We start from the raw sequence: 22,554 nt of genomic DNA on the forward strand, positions 1-22,554 counted from the left end.
CTAGATTACAGTTCAGCATCTAAGCAACAAAATGCAGCCATTGATTTTGGTCCCCACCACAAAAACCATCCCCAAATCAATTATGCACTACCCCTCCCTGGCCAACTTGCTAGTCTATTTGACCCTGAGCTGAGCACCCAACCTCATATCCTCTCCATTACCATCCCTTCCACCGCTGTAACACCTGCCTTCTCCACCCCTGTCTCAGACCATCTTCTGCTTCAATCATGCTTTTGTTATCTCAAGACTCAACTAATCCAAAGCTGATCTTGGCCGGCTTCCAATCTTCCAACATCCATAAACTTGAGTTTGTTCAAAACTCTGCTGCCTGTATTCTATCCTACATCAGATCCCACTCACTGGGCAGGATTTTATTCTGCCCTTGGAGCCAGGCAAGGAGATGGGGAAGCAAACTAAATGCACGGGATTTCACTCCCAATGCCGCCCGGGGCACCACAAATAGCAATGTTATAATAACCAGATAATCTGTTTTTTTTGAGGATTTTGATTGAGGGATAAATATTGACCAAGACAGCGGGGAAACGACCCCTGCTGTTCTTCAAAATAGTGACATCTGATCTTTAATGTTCATCTGAGAAGTCAGACAGGGCTTTGGTTTAATGTCTATTTTGTTCAAGGGGGGAAGGCCAAGGACGCTTTCCCACCCCAAGCCAATTGAGGCCCTTATGTTAATGGCCACTTAAGGGCCTCTTCCTGCATCCACTCCAATTTTGTGGAGGATGGAGGGGCTTGCTGCTGCAGGGAGGCACTGCGGCCTTCTAGCAGCATTGGTGGGGGGTGGGGGGGGGGTCCCTCCTTGAGGGCAATCCAGGTCTCCCAGAGGATCTCCCCCCCTTCCCAGTGCAACGTCCCCCCCCCCCCCCTGGAAGACACCCACCCACTAACACCCTACCCCCCACTCTGTCACTGGAGCCTACCTGATTGGCTCGGGTGACCCTGATCCCACTTACTGCACCCTGATTGGCCGGCAGTTCTGGAGGCCGGAGCTCGTCCCCTTAAAGAGACATTGTCCCTGACGGCGAGCAGTTAATTGGCTGCCCAATTTTAAATAGCAAAGGGTCCGAGGGAGGGCAAGGCGGGGTTTCCCTTGCTTTCTGGCCCACTGCTGGGACCCCCGTTGCCGAAATAAAATCCAGCCCACTGTGACTGCAACCATTATTCTGATTTCATGTTTTAAGTATCAGGTTATAAATTACCATGTGAGAATATGAAAAATACGTCACTTACAGTATAACGAATATCCACATGACCCACCCAGTCTTCGAGCCCCATGACAAGACAAACTAGATTTCTCCCCCTCTGCACACCGCACCCCAACAGAGTCCAGAAAGTATGTTCCTTTTCCCCCATTTTCACCCTGATTTTAAAGTTGCTCATAGAGTACCAGCTTAAAATAATACACTTGAACCAGTGAGCAGGAGGCCAGAGGCACTGGCACAAGGCAGATCCAGCTGCTACATGCTATCACCATCACTAATTTTGTACTTGGAGCCTGCTGCCTTGTACTGGCAGTAAGTCTGCATTTATTCCATGTGAAGTGTCAATTGTAACAAAGAGGGACCAAGCAACCTGTTTCGGACAATTTGACTCTGAAAAGCTAGTATAAGTCAGGTATCACCTGCTTAGGTTTAGTTAGGAAATGGACATTTGAACACACTTCTGAGTACATATGAGAGGGTGAGAGTAACAAGGTTGGGTCATCCATACAGAAAGCCTGCATTCTTTTCAACCAACTCTGAGGAAATATCCCTTTAATATCAAGGTTTTTATAGAGTTGTATTGAAGATCATTCCGCACAATAGGATTATTCCTATAAAAACAGCTTTCAGTATTTCCTAACTGTGCAGTGTACTTGGGAATGGTGGCCACTGCTGGTACTGCAAGGCCTTGGACCCAGGCCCAGCGGTGGAACCCTGGACCCGAGGTAGGTGAGGCGGGTTCGTTGGGGTCAGTTCAGAAGGCCCTGGCGACGAGTGGGTGGGGGTTCGGTCCTGGGGGGGTGGGGTGGTGGGGTACAGTGGTTTCTGGGGGGGAGTGGGTTACAGTGGTTTCTGAAGGGTGAGACCTTCTTGGGCCACGAACTATCCACGAAGGGGGAGCACTCCTTCTCCACAAGCCCACAGGGAGAGCCCAGCGGCGGCGGGAAGAGGCCCTTAATTGGCTGTCCATACGCCACTTAAGGGCCTCAACTGGCCTCTGGGTGGGAAGGGAAATGTCGTCTTATCCCACCCCCAGCCAGATCAGGTCCGGCAATCCTGGCGTCGGGTTCCATGGCGGCCACTGCCACTCTGATTCTCCAGCCCGCCGTCCACCACGGAACCCGACGTTGGGCTAGGAACTAACTCCAGCCCCAGTTGAAAACTTTATTTTCCTTCCTAGCTCCACTGAAGTGTGAGTATCTGAACTGGCGTATGGTCTTCATGAGTCCTGTGATGGTGCACCCTCAGAGTGAGTGACCTCCTCTGAGGAGTCATTGGCATCCTCCTGCATCACTTCCTGCAGGACATTTGATGGCCCTGTAGGTGATTAAAGACATGAATTAGAATTGTCACAGCAATAATTTTTTGAGTGAGCATGATCATATTTCACTAGCTGCTGACATCAAGTTAATGTGAGTGTTGTATGGCATGTGGTTATATGATATTCAAATCTGTCACCAGGGAATGGAAGACCCCATTGCCCATCTCCAATAGTCAGGTGCACCCTGCTGATCTCCATTGCCTCTTCCCCAGCCTGTGTAATAATTGAGATTGCCAGAGAACCTCTGGTTTCTATCTCTCCCTGGTGTTCTGTGCTCTCTTCTATAATGACAGAAAGAGACCTATGAGTGGCAGTAATGGATTGTGTTGAATGGATGGATGGACAACATTTGTTGAGGGTGACTATGAGGGAAATGAGTGAAACTGCATTAAAATGAGGGTGTGTCAGCAATGGATACACAGATGGGGATGTGAGGAAGTGCACAGACAGAGAAGGATGGGTGCCTCTGCAAGGTAAGCGTGCAGGAGTAGGTTTGGGAAGGCAGCCCAAGGGGGGATGGCGTGATACACACAGTAGGATGTAATTGAATCTGAAATTCTGCTCACCTTTCCTGGCCTGATTAGATCATTAAACTTCTTCTGGCATTGTATCCATGAGCATGGATCCACACACCTGCTGCTCATCTCCTGAGCAATCTCCAGCCATGCCTTCTTGCTCTCAGTGGCAGAGAAGAGTATCACCCTGCAAGCCCTTACAGTCATCAGTGCGTTTCCGAAGCGAGACACAAACTTGGCATATTAGAACTGTATTACAGCACGTACTTCTTTTGTTCCTTCACCTCCACAATCTAACAACTGTGATCTTGGGAGGATCTCTTTAAACAGTGCAGTTGAAATTGACTCCTGCGGGTGGGTCATCATATCTGCTCATGCTAATTGTTCAGGAAACCCGGAAATCAGATACAAATGCAGTTGTTGGGTTAAAAAGCCACTGACATATGCATTGAACTTCAGGTTCCCTGCGCGTTACTGACTCCCAGCACGTCATTACATTAAAATCCCCCTGTGTTCTGTCCCAAAACCTAACTAGATCACACATGTCTCTCAGGGAGGCACCTGCCAGTCCCCACCCAGTCTGGCCTACATCTGATTCCATTGCTATACTTATGTGGTTGATTCTGAACGCTATCAGGACAACTAGGGTTGAGCAATAAATGCTGCCTTGTCAATTTCACCCACATCGCAAGAACAAATGAAAAAAAAATTCTTACAACCTTTTTGTGGACCTATTTTTGACATTAACCCAAACCCTACCACCTAGAAGAACAAGGGCAGCAGACGAATGTGAAAACCATCACTTGCAAGTTCCCCTTCAAGTTTTGTACATCCTGACTTGGAAATATATCGCCGTTATTTCACTGTCACAGGGTCAAAATCCTTAAACTCACTCCCTAACAGTACTGTGGGTGCACCTACACCACAAGACTACAGAGGTTCAAGAAAGCGGCTCCCCACCACCTTCTCAAGGGCAATTAAAGATGAGCAATAAATACTGGCCTTGCCAGCGGCGCTCACATCCCATGACTGAATAAAAAAAACAAGTTATTGAGGCTAAGAATATGTGCGGATGGGAGCAGGAAGTTACAAAGGGACATAGACAAATTAGGGGAGTGGGCAAAACCATGGCTGGTGGAATTCAATGTGGGGAAGTGTCATCAAGCGTTCCATCTTGATAGAAGGGCCGCTAAGCACACTCTGAAAATGAACTTTTGCTGCAATGCTGTGCAACCTGGCCTCACTCCGACCTATCTCAGAGTGAAGCTGGACCATGCACTAACCTTCCATGACTACCTGATGGAAGGAAGCCACCAAAATGAAGACAAGGGTCAACCTGGTCCAGTAACCGGTGAGAACAAGCTGGGGAGCATCAGCATCAGTGCTTAGGATATCAGCAATGGCCCTTGTGTGCTCTGTAACTGAGTCCTGTGCCCTGGACCAGAAGTAGACACACTCGAACAATGCAAAGCAGTATATCATCGGAACCCTCAAGTCAACCCCATTACCCTAGCTACCTGTGTAGTCGCAAATCATTCTCCCACCCATTTAGTCTGATGCCGCAAACCTCCTGGACACCCAAGAAATCAAGGAAAACAAACATCTCCCATTCACCAGGATCTCAACAATGTCTCTCAACACAATGTCAAGCAAGCCCTTATGCACACACATACGCCTATCCTTCAACAAAGCAACTTCAGCCCTGATGAAGCTTGGAAAGCAAAAAAAGAGGTCACAAATGTCTCGCCCAAACGACGGCACCTCCACCTGTGCAACACTCCCTCAGTATTACATGGAGTGTCAGTCTGAATTATGTGCTAAAGCCTCTGGAATGTGACTTGAACCAAAAACTTGACTCAGAGGCAAGGGCACTACCACTGAGCCATTGCTAACACCAAAAGTGCTGACCAGCTTTTACACATGATTTTGCAAACTATGTGCACTTGTGATGATATATCTCATCCGGAATAAATCTTTCATCCAATTGTCTCACTCCAGCTGGCAAGCCATCCAACCAATGCTAAATGTGCATTATTTTGTGATCACATCCAAGGTCAAGAATGACAAACATCATGCAAACTAATTTTGATGCACAAATGTTCAGTTTAGCGAACCCCATTTACAGCTGTTAATGAAATAAACAGTTGAATATATTCACTTATGACTCAGTTGCTTTTTACACTAAAAGGTGATCTGTAACTTCTAGACAAACTCCTTTCAAAATATGAGGCCAGACATCTACAATAGTACAGTATTAATATACCTGCAGGGCAGGGAAAAGCTGCACCTTATCAACCTTCCCATCATTAATAAGCTGAAAGTTGTGTTTGGGCACATTTTGTTCAGTGGGTTTGGCACATGAATCATATGCTAAACAAGAGATACCTTAAATAAATCTTTGAAACCTACATCATTTTTACACCCAGTCAGCAGCATGTTATATCCCGGATAGACACTGCCTCAGAAAACTGATTGAAGCTACATGCAAGCACTTGTTTTTTTGAAAATATATTTTGATATTCTGATTTAGGATTAAGTTAATGGTGTTATGAATAGCCATTCCAAATCTCCACAAAATTTAAACAAGTCAAGCCAGCAAATAGAATATATATACTGGTCTAGATCAATAATACTAATAGCATGGAGCAAGAGTAGGTTATATTAATAAAAGTTTGGAAGGGCTCCTGAGGGGGCCAGGAAGGGACCCAGTGATGACAGTCCATGTAGGGGCTAATAATGCAGGGAAAAATAATATGCCTTAAAAGTTGCATCCCCAAGGATTGTCTTGAGACTCAAAGGTAAGGCAAGCAACATAATGTTCACTGGTACACTTCATTTAAGTCTTTGATGAAGGAGAGGAATAAACCAATAAAACTGAAGGTGGGGGAGGGGGAGGGAACAATGCCTGAAAAGAGGGAACCATTTACAATGTCAGAAAGAAGGGAAGTTGGTTGGTCACCAGTTTAGTGGCAATGGGGTTGAGAGAGCATGAGTTGGGCTTCATGGACATGTTGATCTTGGCGAGGGGATGGGGAGGAAATGGCAGAGAAACTAGAGGGGGATGGTTTAAGCTAAATTCTGAGAGTATGCTGATGGAATATGCAGTGTATGTAATAGTTATACACTCTTATATTGAAGTAAAGAAATATTCCCGGTAATTATTCTATCCATCAATATTTCTATTAAGCACAACATTAACTGAACGACACCAGCTGATAAAACTACCATTTACTATGAGCACAAAAAATGTTAAGAACTTAGACACGAATTTTTAGAACATGAAAAGAAGCTTATGGATAACAAGTCATCATAGACTACAAATCACTGTCGGGGAGGTTATTGCAAGAATGTTTGATATCACATCAAACTCCTCTCTTATCTTTAATGAAATTGTTAACCTCTTAAGTGAATCTATTTGTATTCTTAAACAATTGATATGTTTCATTAAATTACACCTTTTTTATTCAGTTAACAAGTTTGCTTCATTGAATTAGTCTGCTTTGTTTGATATAATAACCTACTTGTTTTATTACGTTATCCCACTTGTCTTATTACATTAAATCATTTCTTTTATTAAATTAACCAACTTATTTTATTAATTTTATTGAATTAGCTAACTTTATTAGATTAACCTGCTTGTTCCATTATATTTTCCATTTCTTTTAAATTGTTCTATTAAACTAACCCATTCAATTTATTAAATTAAATTAAATTGTTTTAATAAATTAATTGATTTTAAATTTACCTGTTTCTTATGAATATCCTGTTTGCAGCAAATCGCCAAAGACTTCTTCAACAGCACCCTCAAACCTGTGACTTCTACCATGTAGAAGGACAAGGGCAGCATGTGCACGGGAACATCACCACCTCCAAATTCCCCTCCAAGTCATACATCGTCCCAACTTGCACAATTATTGCCACTCTTTCATCATTGCTCGGTCAAAATCCAGGAACTCTAACTAAATGCACAGAGGGGGTATCTTCACCTTAACGACTGCAGCAGTTCAAGAAGGCCCACCATCATTTTCTCAAGGGGAACTAGGAATGGGCAATATAATCATAGAATCATAACACAGAACAGCACAGAAGGAGGCCTTTGGACCCATCGAGTCTGCAGCGGCTCTTTTGAAGTACTTAGTCCCACTCCCCTGCTCTTTCCTGTATGCAATTTTTTCTTCAAGTATTTATCCAATACCCTTTTGAAAGCTACTATTGAATCTGTTACCACCACCCTATCAGGCAGTGCATTCCAAATCTTAACCATTCATTACCTAAAAAAAATTTCCTCACACTGCCTCTGGTTCTTTTGCCAGTCACCTTAAATCTGTGCACTCTGGTTATCGACCATTCAGCCATTGGAAACAGTTTCTCTTTATTTATTCTTATCTAAACCCTTCACAATTTTAAACAGCTCTATCAAATCTCCTCTTAGCCTTCTGTGCTCTAAGGAGACCAACCACCGGCTTCTCCAGTTTATCTATGTAACTGTAATCCCTCATTGCTGGAACCATTCTAGTAAATCTCTTCTGTACCCTTTCTAAAGCCTTTATTCTGTATCTAACCAGTGCTGTAACTGATCTGGGAGTGCTTGATGATGATGCAGGGTGCCCAAAACAGTATGCTTCTTTCCTTGGCACAAGAATCCGTCTCCTTGTTGAACTCAATAAATCAGCAAAAAAGGTTTAACCTCTCTTATCTTTAATGAAATTGTTAACCTGTTAAGTTAATCTATTTGTATTCTTAAACAATTGATATGTTTTATTAAATTACACCTTTTTTATTCAGTTAACAAGTTTGCTTTATTGAATTAGTTTGCTTTGTTTGATATAATAACCTACTTGTTTTATGAAGTTATCCCACTTGTCTTATTACAGAACATGCCTCCTTCCCCCTCCACCAGGCCTGGCATTTTAAATGGGTCCCAAGCAGACTGCAATGGCAAATTCCACCTATCTGTCTCTGTTTCTGAATTAGCGGATGAAACAGTGATGGACAGAGCAGTGACGTACTGAACCAGTACACTACAAAGCACTGATATCAACAGTATTGAAGCATGGAACAGCAATCTGCAGAACATCGACCTATGGAACAGTAATGTATGGAACAGTGACAATTAAGTAGTGACATACAGAACAATGACATATGGAGCAGTGAACTATGAAACTGATGAATGGAACAATAAGGTATGGAATCAGTGACCTACAGAACCCATGAAATATGGGGCAGTAAACTATTCTAAAGTGACCTATGGAACAGACTTTCTTTTAACTCAAGGGATGAAGGACTGAGTGGGGGAAGGGCAGAATGTGTTGTGGATTAATTTCCTTTTTCTCTTGCTTCCTTTCTCTCCGAAGCTGTAAAATATCTTGGGATATTTCCCACATGAAAGATGCAATATAAATGCAAGTAGTTGTTGTAGCTGTTGTGTCAGCTTTGTGGTGGTATTCTCACCTGAGTCAGAAGGTTGTGGATTTAAGTCCCACTCCTGGATTTGAGCACATAATCAATGCTACCCCTTAGTGCAGTACTGAGGGAGGGCAGCAATGTCATCACAATAAGATGTTAAACTGAGGCCCTGTCTGCCTGTTCGGGTGATCTAAAGGTTCTTATGGTGTTATTCAAAGAACAGTGGGAAGTTATCTTGATGTAACTTCCTCTTTCAATCAAAATGACTCCAAATAGATTAACTGATCATTCATCGCATTACAGTTTGTGGGACTGTCACTAAACTTTAAAAGTAATTCATTGGCAGTAAAATGCTTCGGGATGTGTTGCAGATGTGAAAGGAATTATGTAAAGTTCTTTCTTCACATGTCACTGCTGCCCAAGTGTAAGAATTGTTTTTGCTTTTTCCATCCAGATGCTAGTTTGCGTGTGTAATCTTGGTGAAGAGTTTTCTAATGTGACCTCTCCTTTGTACATCGAAGCTTTTCCCACCAAAACCTACTCTCTCCCCACATCTCTACAAGATTTATATTTTATGAAAAATCACTTTTGCACTCATCTGTAACGCTCCAGTTAAAAATATTTCTAAATACTGATTTTGTTTATTATGAGCAGGTGGTACTATTACAGGTGGAAGAGAGGACTTACTGACAAACCCTGCAGATGAGATTTTTTAGTGAGGCCTTGACCCCTATAGAAAGAGGACAATGAAGGCAGATTTAAAAGAGCCGATAATGACAAGTGTCTGTCATCACAAGCCCCTCAGAGCTCCTCCTAGTGAATGTAGACTTGAGCTCATAGTCTAGACTGACACTTCAATGCAATACTATGAGAGTGCTGTACTGTCAGAGGTGCCATCTTTTAGATGAGACATTAGAACCGGACCCAGTCGGGCAAAAAAAGATCCCACGGTACTATTTCAAAGAAGAGCAGAGTAGTTCTTCCCAGAGACCTGGCCAATATTTATCCCTCAACAAACATCACTAAAACATCATTCATCACATTGTTGTTTGTGGAATCTTGCTGTGTGCAAAATGCCTGCTGTGCTTCCTACATTATAACAATGATTACACTTCAAAAAAAGTACTTCATTGGCTGTAAAACACTTTGGGACATCCTGAGGTTGTGAAAGTCACTATATAAATCCAAATCTTTCGTTCTTTGTAATTAAGGTGAAGTACCTACATTTATAGGGTGCCTTGCCACATCATAAACATCCCAAAGTGCTTCAAATAATTAGTTATGTCGGCAAAACTAGAGTCTGTGCTTGGGGAGTACTCGTCTCATACCCAAATATTTTGGAAGGAATACCACCACCCTTGGCATACTTTCTTGGAGTGCTCATGGTGCTTCACTTTTCCCCCCATTGACCCCCTTCAGTTCATTGAAGCTCCCTGACATACAGGCTCATTCCTGGTTACTGTGGACAGCGCACTCATTGGCACTGATTTTTCAGCCCATGATGGGCTTGTTTTTTGTGTGGAACTCTGTTCCAAGATGAACCATAGGAGCTCTGAGACAGAGACAGCATGGGTAACTACAGTAAAAATTTTCTTTAAAAATATCAAGATATAGAAAAGTCACAATTCTCTAACATTTGGAAGAAAATAAAAGATATAATAATAACACACTGAAGAAAGAATTGGGAAAAAGAGTGGATAAGAGTGTTTAAACATTTTATTTACTGTTGTTTACAATAAAACTATTTGGCAGATGCAATATAACTACATCTAGCAACTATGGTCCAATGGTTTATTTAGGCATTATTGGGGGAAAGGGACTCTGGAAGCTGCCAATGGAAGGGATACGCTGCCCAATTTGATGGTAATTAGCATATTTTTATCTATGAAATCAGTGGAAGAACTCTGTGTTTTGCCAACTCCAGCCTCTTGTGTATCCCCAATTTATTTGCTCCACCATTGGCTGCTACACCTTCAACTTTCTAGGCCATAAGCTCTGGAATTCCCTCCCTAAACCTCTATGCCTCTCTCCCCTCCTTTAAGACGCTTCTTAAAACCAACTCTTTGACCAAGGTATTAGCCACTTCTCCCAATATCTCCTTATCCGACTTGGTGTCAAATTTGTCTGATAATGCTCCTGGGAAGCATCTTGGGAAGTTTTATTAGGCTAAATGCAAGTTATTGCACTGGTGGCAGTAAACACAGATATTAGCAAAGAGAAGTGACACAGGAGACTCTGCATGAATGAAATGGATCTATGGACACTGGTCATCAGAGACAGAAAAAGAAGATCTCTTCTGGGCAGCAAAACCACTTTATAAATAACATAGCAGCATGTCATGTATGATGGTTTCCTGGTGTTGGGCCAAAAAGCAGAGCCAACAGGAGGGCAGGACACCACTCACTTAGGCCCTCAGATCTGCATGACATTCATAGGGAACCTACAACCTGAGTAAATTTTATTTAAAAGTATATTTTGAAAATGGAGTGATACAGTAGGACAGCTTCACTCTTCTCAGCTCTCAGCACAGTGTAAGGCTCTCAGCACAGTATAAGGCTTCAGCTGGGATCATCTTCAGTAAAAGAGCAGTATAGGATTAGTAGGTGGATCACATCATCCTTCTCCAACACCTCTTTTGTTGTTTAGCTAAGTGGGATGGCCCTCACCTTGTTTTATTCTTACTTATTCAATTATGGCTGGAGATCCTCCTGCAATGGCCCCTTTTCTCATCCCGGCACCATTACCTCTGGAGTCCCTCGAGAATCTATCCTAGGTCCAGTCTTATTTCTCATTTACATCCTGCCCCTTGGCAACATCGTCTGAAACCACAGCATTATGCCCTATCGCATCAGCAGGTGTCCTGATCCCTCCACTACTTTTGTGTTGTCAGCATTCTTGTCCGATATCTGGATGAGCTGCAATTTCCTCCAATTAAACGTAGAATCATAGAAAAGTTATGGCACAGAAAGAGGCCATTCAGCCCATCATGTCCGCGCTGGCTGAAAAACTAGTCGCCCATTCTAATTCCACCTTCCAGCACCTGGTCCGTAGCCTTGCAGGTTGCAGCACTTCAGGTGCATGTCTAGGTACCTTTTAAAAGAATTGAGGGTTTCTGCCTCCACCACCATTCCAGGCAGTGAATTCCAGACATCCACTACTCTCTGGGTGAAAAAGTTTTTCCTCATGTCTCCTCTAATCCTTCCACCAATCACCTTAAATCTGTGCCCTCTGGTAATTGACCTCTCCGCTAGAGGAAACAAGTCCTTCCTGTCTATTCTATCTAGGCCCCTCATAATTTTGTACACCTCTATTCAGTCACCCTTCAGCCTCCTCTGTTCTAAGGAAAACAACCCTAGCCGATCCAATCTTTCCTCATAGCTGCAATTTTCCAGTCCTGGCAACATTCTTGTAAATCTCCTGTGTACTCTCTCCAAAGCAATCATGTCCTTCCTGTAATGTGTCCATCAATTAATTATTTCTATAATTGTACACAGATTGGCTGCTGGTAAATTACTTGATTCCATGATGTGTTTTGTATACTTGGGCATCCTGATCATGCTGCTTGAAGAGCAGAACTGTACGCAATACTCCAGCTGTGGCCTAACCAGCGTTTTATACAGTTCCAGCATTACATCCCTGCTTTTGCATTCTATACCTTGGCCAATAAAGGAAAGCATTCCATATGCCTTGTTCATCACTCTATCTACCTGTCCTGCCACCCTCAAGGACCTGTGGACATGCACTCCAAGGTCACTCACTATCCTCCCGTTTATTGTTTATTCCCTTGCTTTCTTTGCCCTCCCCAAATGCATTACCTCACACTTTTCCGGATTGAATTCCATTTGCCACTTTTCCACCCACTCGACCAAACCATTGATATCATTCTGGAGTCTACAGCTATCCTCTTCATTATCAAAACATTGGGAAGATTAAAGTCTTCTGCCCCTCACTATAAACTCTATTCTCGTGCCACCAATTCCATCCCCTTCCCTGGCCACTGGCTCATGCTGAACCAGGTTCACAACCTTTGTGTTCCATTTGACTCATAGCTGAGCCACTGACCCCAGATAATCGCCATCAAAAGGATCACTTCTGTCTCTGTAACATCACCTGTCTTTGCCCCTGCTTTAGCTTATGTGCTGCTGAAACCCTCCTCCATGCTTTGGTTACCTCCAGACTCGACAATTGCAATGCTTCCCTGGCCGGCCCCCCATCTTCCACAATCTATAATTTTGAGCTCGTCCAAAACTGTACTGCCTGCACCACGTCCCACACCATTCTAACCCATACCAAATCCTGTTTGCTCATCGCCCCCGAGCTCGCTGACCTATACTGACTTCCGGTCCAGCAATGCCTTATTTTGAAATTCTCACCATCCATGGACTCACCTCACTATCTCTGTAACTCCCTCCAGGCCCACAACCCTCCAAAAACTCTGCATTTCTCCAACTCTCAACTCTTTCACTGCATTTGCCCCACCACTGGTGGTTGTGCCTTCAGCACCTAAGCCCCTGGATTCCCTTCCTAAACTTCTCTACCACTGTCAACCTTCTAAGACCCTCTTTAAAATTGAGCTCTTTGACTAAATTTTTTTGTCACCTGTCCTAATATCTCCCATTTTGGCTCTGTGACAAGTATTGTCTGATCAGATCACTGTTGCTAACATTTTATTGGCTTTGTTGATTGCTTCTCTACCCTGTACACTAGTTGGATATTGAGATTGTCAAGTCTACTAAGTCTCCTCAGCCTCTTTCAGCTTCATCTTTAGCTATTTCAACACCATTTATGGAGTTCATGTGTTGGCATCTTTTCTGCCTACATGCAGTCTTTTTTTTACATCTTTCTATATTAAATGCCATCTGCCATTGGTCTGCCCAATTACATATTTCGTCCAGCTCATTCCTGAGCTGTCTCTTTGGATTTCTCTGCCACTATTGGTTTAATATCATCTGCAAATTTAACCAATTAGCTTGGAGCTCTGAGTCCAAGTCATTAATATCAATTAGAAATAACAGTAACCCAGCACTGATTCCTAGGGCATCCCACTCAGTACCTTCCTCAGTCCGATGTAATTTCTCTAACAAGGTTTTCTACACTTCAGACAATTTCTTATCCATATGTAAATGGCAGAATAATTGCAGATGCCATTTAATACTGAGAAATGTAAATCTAAAATGTTTTCTGTTGCTGTTCCCTATTTCCAGCATCTGCAGTATTTTGCTTTCTGTGTGAACCTTTGCCCAGTTTATATTCCTTAAAAAAAAATGCAGACACTTGCTAAAACTGTCTGGCTGTAAAATGGATGTGTGGCAACTGTACAGACCATGCTAAACTGTGGGTCAGTGCTGTTAATTTTTATCCATCCATTTCACAAAACTACTCTTCCAAGAAGCAGTTCCACAAAGCAGAAGGGAGTCACTAACTGCTCAGTTCTAGATCCAGCACCAGAATAAAGTTCAAATTAACTCATTAATGCTTAGTCACAGATTTTATTAAAAATAAATCACTTGCAACACCCTTGTGTTTCTCACTCCAATAGTTTTTTAAAATATATTGTAGTTGCTTTAGTGTTGGCAGTTCTAAACTAGGGCTGTTAATACAGAATGGGCTAAAACAATAACACCACTTTGCATTTATGTAGCACTTTTAATACAGTAGACATATCCCAAGGTGCTTTACAGGAGCGGTATCAAATACATTTTGCCACTGAACCACATAGAGATATTTAGACAGGTGACTGCAAACTTAGTTAAAGAGGTATGTTTTAAGGAGTGATTTAAAGGAGGGGAGAAAGATGGAGAGGTTTAAGGGAGGAATTCCAGAACTTAAGGCCTAGACATCTGTGAGAACCGCCGCCAATGGTGGAGCAATGAAAATAGGGGATCTGTCAGAGGCCAGAATTGGAGTGTTGAGATCAAGGAGGGTTGTAGGGCTGGAGGTGGTGACAGAGTTAGGGAGGGGCAAAGCCATGGAAGGATTTGCACACAAGGATGAGAATTTTAAAATCAAGACATTGCCAGACCTGGAACCAATGTTGACCAATGAGTGCAAGGGTGATGGGTGAAAGGGACTTGGTGCAAGTTGGGATATGGGTAGTAGAGCTTTGGATGAGCTGCATTTTACAGAGTGTGGCAGGTGGGAGGCTGGCCTAGAGAGCATTGGAATTGTCAAATCTGGAGGTAACAAAGGCATGGGTGAGGGTTTCAGAAAAATGTGTGTTGAGACAGGATTGGAGAGGGGCAGCATTACATAGGTATAAGCAGGTGGGCTTTATGATGGAGGTGATATGGAGTCAGAAGTTCAGCTCGGTGTCAAGTAAGACATCAAGGTTGTGAACAGCCCAGTTCAACTTCAGACAATGGCAATGTGTATTTGAATAACGGAATAATTCCCTACATCCCCATCACAAATAAGCACAGGCTCATATTTCTGTATTTCACAGGGTAATATAAGAAGGGCAGTAACTACAGCTAGGGTTCTGGTTTGTTTATTATTTATTTATTTAGAGATACAGCACTGAATCAGGCCCTTCGGCCCACCGAGTCTGTGCCGACCATCAACCACCGATTTATACTAATCCTACATTAATCCCATATTCCTACCACATCTACACAATTCCCCTACCACCTACCAGTTATCTACATTAGGGCAAGCTTTTATGGTTTAGGAAATGAAACCCGAGTGCCTGTGTTTATATGGGTTCTAATCTCCACTTACTGGCATTTAACCTTTTGCAAGGATGTTGTATTTATAGATTGTCTATTAATAAGCAGAGGTTTGATGTGTAACACTAAGTAATTTTTAATTGATGAGCGATGAAGCCATTTCAAAATGCAGTATCAAAAGGTTACAACCTACTACCTCAAAAGTCAGTAAATGTGACTGCACACTTTACGGAAATTGCTTAATATCCTGGTGATACACATTAATTGTTTCTAACAGTTGGTGTGCTAGGTGATTACAAATGGACATGTACTGCTACTGCTAGGCAAACAGCAGTATTGATTTAACTAGGTTTATTCTGATATTTCACACCAGAAAAATTGCAGAACACATCTAAAGGGTGGTGTCCTGCTTAAGAGCCCCATTTTGGCATAAGTGCTGGAATGTGCCTGCGGGCGACCTCCCACTGACCTCACAGGACTATAGCTGGGGGGGGGGGGGGTCAGGGAGGTGACCTCATTTAAAGGAAGGGGTGCTGAAGATGGAAAGAAAATGTAAAAAACCCTTCAAACGCTTTTGTAAGTGGGCTACTTTTAGAATTTTTTTTTTTAGCTCATCTTTAAATCTTCAGGTCTCCAGGTCATTATTCCAGCCTGAACTCCCAGGTGGAGTCTGACAACAAACCAGCATCAATGAGAAATCCATTAATGGAAATCAAGCAACAGAATCAGAACCAATGACTGTTGGATCCAAACGCTGGTAAATTGCAGCTAGATCTGGTTAGTACAATTTATCAAGTAGCATCCACAAGATGGAACTTGCTCTGAGTTTTCAGATGTAGGCTCAAAGAAGGTTATATTACCCATCCTGAATTAACATACTATCTCTCTTTGAAGAGAAAGTGAACAGTATAGCATTTTATATACTACCACTACTAATAATTGATTGTGCCTCCAGCATGTTTTCTAGGAGTTTGATAATGGCTTGATACTAGACATGCATGTGAATTTGTGTAGTTTCATGCTACTTTTCATGTTATCAAGATTGATTGACAGTCCTATCTTCAAAGGAATTAATGGTGTTCCACTAGGATCTGCACTATGGCCTCAACCATTCACCGTGTTAATGACTTAGATAACTCAGTAGGGAGTCATATATCCCAGTTTTCTGCTAACAAAGATTAGTGGTATAGTAAGTAGTGTAGGCTGGAACATAAAATCACAAAGAGATATTGGTAGATTAATTGAGTAGGAGAAACTGTGGCAGCTGGATTTCAATGGAGGTATGTGTGAGGTCATCCATTTTGGACATAAAAAGGATAGATCTGAGCATTTCCTCTAAGCTGCGCAGGTATGTGGCTGTGCAGCAATCAGGAATGTGCCACGCAGGTGACAAACAGGCTGCGCACAAGCAGCTGTCCCTTTAAGATGCACGCACGCAGGGGCTGCGCAGCAATCTTAAAGGGACCCCGCAGTGTAACAAACGGGCTGCACACAGCAAAAGGAAATTAGAAGGAACAATGGATCAGAGTATTATTTAAATGGTGAAAAGCTAGGAACAGTAGAGGTCCAAGAAAATTTAGGGGCCCACGTACACAGATCACTAAAATGTAGCAGTCAGGTACAAATAATAATCAAAAAGGCTAATAGAATGTTAGCTTTTATAACTAGAGGGCTAGAATATAAAGTTAGTTTTGCTACAGCTATACAAAGCCCTGCTTAGACCATATCTGGAATACTGTGTTCAGTCTGGGCACTGCGCCTTAGAAAGGACATATTGGCCTTGGAAGGAGTGCAGCAGAGATTCACCAGAATATTATCAGGACGCCAAGGGTTAGATTATCAGGACAGCTTATGTAAACTGGCTTGTATTCTCTGCAATATAGAAGGTTATGGGGTGATTTGATTAAAGTTTTTAGGATTTTTAAAAGGAATTGATAGAGTAGATAGAGAGAAACTTTCTCTGCTAGTGGGGTCTAGGGCAAGCTACAACAAACTTAAAATCAGACTTAAGCCATTCAGGAGAGAAGGGTGTTAGAAGTGTACAATCTCTCCCACAAAAAAGCTGTAGATGTTAGCTCAGTTAATAATTTTAAATCTGAGCGAGATAAACTTTTGGGCCGAAAAGTTGGTGGCGAGCCCAACTCCACTGGACCTGGGGAGCCACGCCAGGAATTTTCATTCCCCAGGCCCTTAATTGGCCTTGGGTGGGACTTCCACCTCCTTGAGGCAGGAAGTCCCGCCTAATGGAGCTGCCGGCCAATCAGCGGGAGCGGTGGCCACTGCTGGGACTGCAACCCAGCCAATGGAAGCAAGAAGGGACGACAGCCCCTGAAAGATGGTAATTTTTTGGGGCCTCATCGGGAACAATCGGCTGGGCCCTGGCAAGGCAAGGGGGGGTTTGTGGGAACGGGGGGGGGGGGGGGGGAAGGGTTATGCGGTGGGGGTAGTTGGAGTTTCAGGGGCAGCCCTCCGTGGGGCACAGGGTGCCCGATCAGGAAGGCACCCCCCCTCCCAACCCCAGCCTGCAAGAAAGTCGCCAGCTTTTACATGGCAGTGTTCTTGGGGCCTTTGCTATCCAGCCGCTGAGGGTAAAATACCAGGAGTGGCAGGAGGAGGCCCTTAAGTGGCAGTTAATTGGCCTCTTAATAATCTTCATCGGCCTGGGGTGGGTGGGCTGTTTCCCGCTGCCGCCACGTGTAAAATTGCAGCGGGGGTGAGAAGGCGTTGGGTACAGCAACCCCCCCACCCCAATTCAATTTTACGTTCCCCCCGCCACCAGCCCACTCATTGTGGGGGGCGGGGGAGGGGAGGGGAGGGGCTGTAAAATTCCAGTCTTGTTAGACAAGGGTGTAAAAGGAGCCAAGGCAGGTGAATGAAGTTAAGATACAGATCAGCCATGATCTCACTGAATGGTGGAACACTCCTATTCCTGTTCCTATATATAAAACACAATAGGCTTTGAGTGCTCAGCAGTTTTGGAATTGCAGCTGACATGATGCGCAGAACTCAAAGTGAGCATTTGGCCTCATACGACTCCATATACTCCACGTGCAGTGCCTCTATCTAAAGGATCCCTCTGAAGAATACAGTCTGTCTATCAAGGGATAAGAGAAAACTTCATCCTAAAAATGGTCTGCTTTCAAGAAACTGTAACAAAAACTAACATAAAAGCAAAATACTGCGGATGCTGGAAATCTGAAACAAAAACAAGAAATGCTGGATTCACTCAGCAGGTCTGGCAGCAGTTCCGAAGAAGGGTCACTGACCCGAAACGTTAACTCTGCTTCTCTTTCCACAGATGCTGCCAGACCTGCTGAGTGAATCCAGCATTTCTTGTTTTTGTGTTGAACAAAAACTAACAGTTTGTTGGACTGGGGAAGACTGAAGCTGAAAGGGGTAATTTAATAATATAGAATATATAACAATTGAACAGAAAATGGTGGAACTACTCAGCAGGTCAGGTAGTACCTGTGGAGAGAGATTAATTAACGTTTCAGGTTGACTAGCTTTCATCAGAACCTGAAATGCTAACTCTGTTTTTCGCTCCACAGATGCTGCCAGACCTGCTGAGGATTTCCAGCATTTTCTGTTTTTATTTTAGATTTTTAGCATTCGCAGTATTTTGCTTTTGTGGTGTATTGGGATAAATTAATCCATGTTTTGGATATATCTCCAGTTAAAGTAGTCTAGAATATTTGATAAATCCTCTGCTTCTGCAAGTTAGGTATCAATGTGATTTGTTATAGATTGTACGAGATGGGTCCAGTCTTTGAATTTCCATTTTCCAGTTTGACAAGAGATGGAGTACTGTGGGAATTACATTGCACAGTGCTACTGTTAAATAGGGTAACTGTTATCTCGGGGCTATAGAAGCCTGGATAACTCACCTGATCACAAAGGATGTGACCTTATGAGTACAACCATTGGAACATAGACATTATTTAAAAAAAAACTGTAACAAGTGTGTTATTAACTCTGTTCAATCAATACATATTAGGGAAGGATCTGGGAGTCCATTTTATCTTTTATCCCTTTCAGTTGAGCCAGAGCTGCTACTCTTGACCACAGGTCTGGAAACTGAAATCACCTCCACTGTCCAAATTGGTTACTATGGACTTGAACATGTAACCTAGGCTGACCCATCAGTACTGACGGAGTGCTGTATTGTCGGAGGTGCTGTCTTTCACACAAATACCTCTCAGGGAGAAGTAAATCATCCCATGGCACTTTGCAAAGAAGAGTAATGGAGTTCCCCTGGTATTCTAATTAACATTTCTTCCTCAACCAGCATTACTAAAACAGATTATCTGGTCATTTATTTCATTGCTGGTTGTGGGACCTTGCTGTGTGCAAATTGGTTGCGCATTCCGCTATATTATAGTGACCACTTCAAGTAAAGCACTTTGGGATGTCAGCAAAGCAGCTATATAAATGCATGCTGTTTCCTTCATTATATCCCTGGCTCCTGCTTCACAATGGACTTTCAATAAACCACTCCCTCAGGCAGATCCGGGGGACCGCAACTCAGTTCTTGATACAGACACAGCTTGCAGCTGCAGTATTTGAGAATTAGCATACATAGCTGCTTTGGTGTGATTGTATCTGGCCTTCCCTCAGGTACCTGCATTAAACATCAGCTGTGGTGCTGCTTTGAGATACATTATATGGAAGGCATTCATGATGTTTTGTTTTGTATAATACATCAGCAGTTTTATGTGCCCCGAGGTGGATTTGGAAATTGAATCCCATGCTGATGCCACTTGGGAGGATTTTCACATTTCGACCCCTGTGAGTAAGAATGTTCTGCACAGGAACCAGGATTAAGCTCTTCATACTTGACTGCTTTTTGCTTCCCTGATTTAATTGGCCATTGTTGCATCAATGGCAAACCTTGTCCTATTTTTTAAAGTGCTGGCCTGAATTTACAGGAAGAGAAATGATGATCCATTGGAAGACACCAGGACATTCTGCACTTATCAGCAATTGGCTTGCTGCAATTTGTCAATATCCAGAAACGAAAAATGAACATGAAAATCTAAAAATTCTGCAAAACTTCAAAGAGAAGTGATGATGCTTTTACACCACAAAAGGATTATGACAGTCCCTCTGTGGCCTTTGTTCCTGTTTGATGGTAGGGGAAAGAGATGCGAAATGCAATCATGAATGGTGACCTTGGAGATGGAACAAGCTGAAATCATGAGATTAGTTGCTGGAAAATCCCTTAAAAGGCTCTGGTGTCCCTTTAATTTTCTCGGTTGCCTATTGTATGTGGAATGAATGAAGAAAAGAGGAAGGTTTTATTTAGTGCAATTTAGAGGTATGCTGTTTCTCTGCCATATAGTAACACCGTCTCACTCAGTTTTGTCAAATTGCAAACAAAATGCAGCCATTAACAGGGCATATTGAGCGTTTTAACATTTATTCATCAAGATGGATAAACACCATTCTTGACTGATCAATTTTTCAACACAACAAGCTACTAGTTACTGCCTTCAGGGCTATCATTTGAAGTTCTCAATGCTGAGGTGTATTAAAGAACTTCTTGCATTTTGGTGAAAAGATAATTAATGTGAAAAATGCCCAGCATTACTTTTGGATACTAATTCATTTGGATGCAAAGCGCGCCAGTATTCCCAGAGATTTGTCACAGAAGACTATTGTAGTTAAATTATTCACTCTTCTCTATTCAAAAGCGCAGACTGATTCAGCACGCAGACATCCAGCTTCATATCCATTCACAGACGCTAAGCTCAGCAACAGAAAAAGTAAACGGCAGCTGTAACCCTTTTGATGAATTATACAGACAATGCTTAGTATAGGTACAAATCAGCACAATTCTTACCAAAAAACCCCAACCAATGATTTCATTCAACAATGCCATAACACATTCATTAAATATACAGCAGCTAAATATTTGTTGAAATACTCCAAATAAGAATGCAGCTGCTACTGTTTTTTTTTTAAAACCATAGTTATAACCAGAGCCTTTGGAAATACCAACATGATCAGTAATATTTGATATAATAGACATTATTTACAGTGCATTTCTATGAACTGTTAGCTGCCGAAATCACCACCTTTCGAAGTATAATTCCCCATGAAAATTACAGATGAGCCCTGTTATGTCAATCTGTGAATTGCCACCTGAGTATACAAATATATTTTTCACTCAAAATCTAAGCATCTTGGGATGTTTTACACTGTTGAAGGTGCTATATAAATTCAAGTTACTGTTATAGTATATGCACTTAACAGTAATCACAAAGTTTCTTTGCATATCAGTCAGTATGACAGTTCTTCAGTCACAAAACTGAGAACTAAAGAAAGTGAAGCTATATCTGCTCCTGTACTTCAGCATCATTGAATATCAACAATAGCCATAGTTCAGCACTTTTAAGCATATTTTACTCTTAAAGAAGCCAAAAGAGCTTCTATGCTGTTATGTATAGATTTTTGTGCACATAGGCCACAGTATTAACTCCACCTGCCTGGTGGAAACTGGGTGGAGGGATGTTAAATAGGGGCAGCGACGTACTCTGTCCTATCCCGCTGCCTTCCCACTGTATCACAATGCTAACCAGCTCAAAAGGACACCCCATCCAAGCTATCAGGGTCTTGTCTAAATATGCAGATAATGCATCATACAAGCAAGTTGCAACCTTTGGAAATACCAACACGATCAGTAACATTTGATATAATAGATATTATGTACAGTTCATTTCTATGAACTGCAACCTGCTGAAATCACCATTGTTCAAAGTATAATTTCCCATGAAAATTACAGATGACCCCTGTTAAAAGTAAATGTTTCAATGTGTAAAAGTCATTGTTTCTACGTACAATTTGGGACCTGACCTGTCATTTTAGTTGGAGGCTTTGGGGGATGGGGGAGGAGTGTAGACTTCTACATCAGGTCAGACCTGTTGGCAGGTGAATATGAGCTAGAAGAGTCCCAGGCAGGTAAGTTTTTAAAATTTTATTTTGGATGTTCTTGCAGGCCAGGAAGCGCATAGGTGTTCCTGCTAGCCCCACAAGGAAGCTTTCAACCTCCACATCCCTGGATTGGTGCTATCCCCCCACCCCCCACTTTAAAATTAAGGCCATAGTTCAGCTGGTTCTAGGAAGCACAGTCACATCATCTGGCAATAAAAAAGCTGTTTCTCCAAAACATTTCCAAAAGTTTACAGAAAAGCAGCACTTAGAAACTTGTTTGTATGATGCAGCTGGAAGAGCAAACATCTACGCATGGGGCTAAACACCAATTAGCCTTTCAGTGCATGAAATGTAAGCAGATTTGAAACCTGCAATTTCCTTAAAAAGAAAATCTTTTCATTGGTGTCCTTATTAGGAAATAATTCTAAATCAGTTGTGATAGTTTACTCCTATAACTAAATTTGAAGGCTAAGAACATTAGTTGATAACTCACG

The 22,554-nt window shown here is 42.5% G+C and overlaps 1 protein-coding gene across 1 annotated transcript in view; it reads right to left on the reverse strand.

Moving 5' to 3' along the window:
- The window catches only part of LOC137376315 (insulin-like growth factor-binding protein-like 1), a 46,912-nt gene that overhangs the window by 14,509 nt on the left and 9,849 nt on the right, over nucleotides 1-22,554 (reverse strand). The gene's annotated exons all lie outside the window — the stretch shown is intronic.

The sequence above is a fragment of the Heterodontus francisci genome, chromosome 1 (assembly GCF_036365525.1).
Source record: "Heterodontus francisci isolate sHetFra1 chromosome 1, sHetFra1.hap1, whole genome shotgun sequence".
Taxonomy (NCBI): domain Eukaryota; kingdom Metazoa; phylum Chordata; class Chondrichthyes; order Heterodontiformes; family Heterodontidae; genus Heterodontus; species Heterodontus francisci.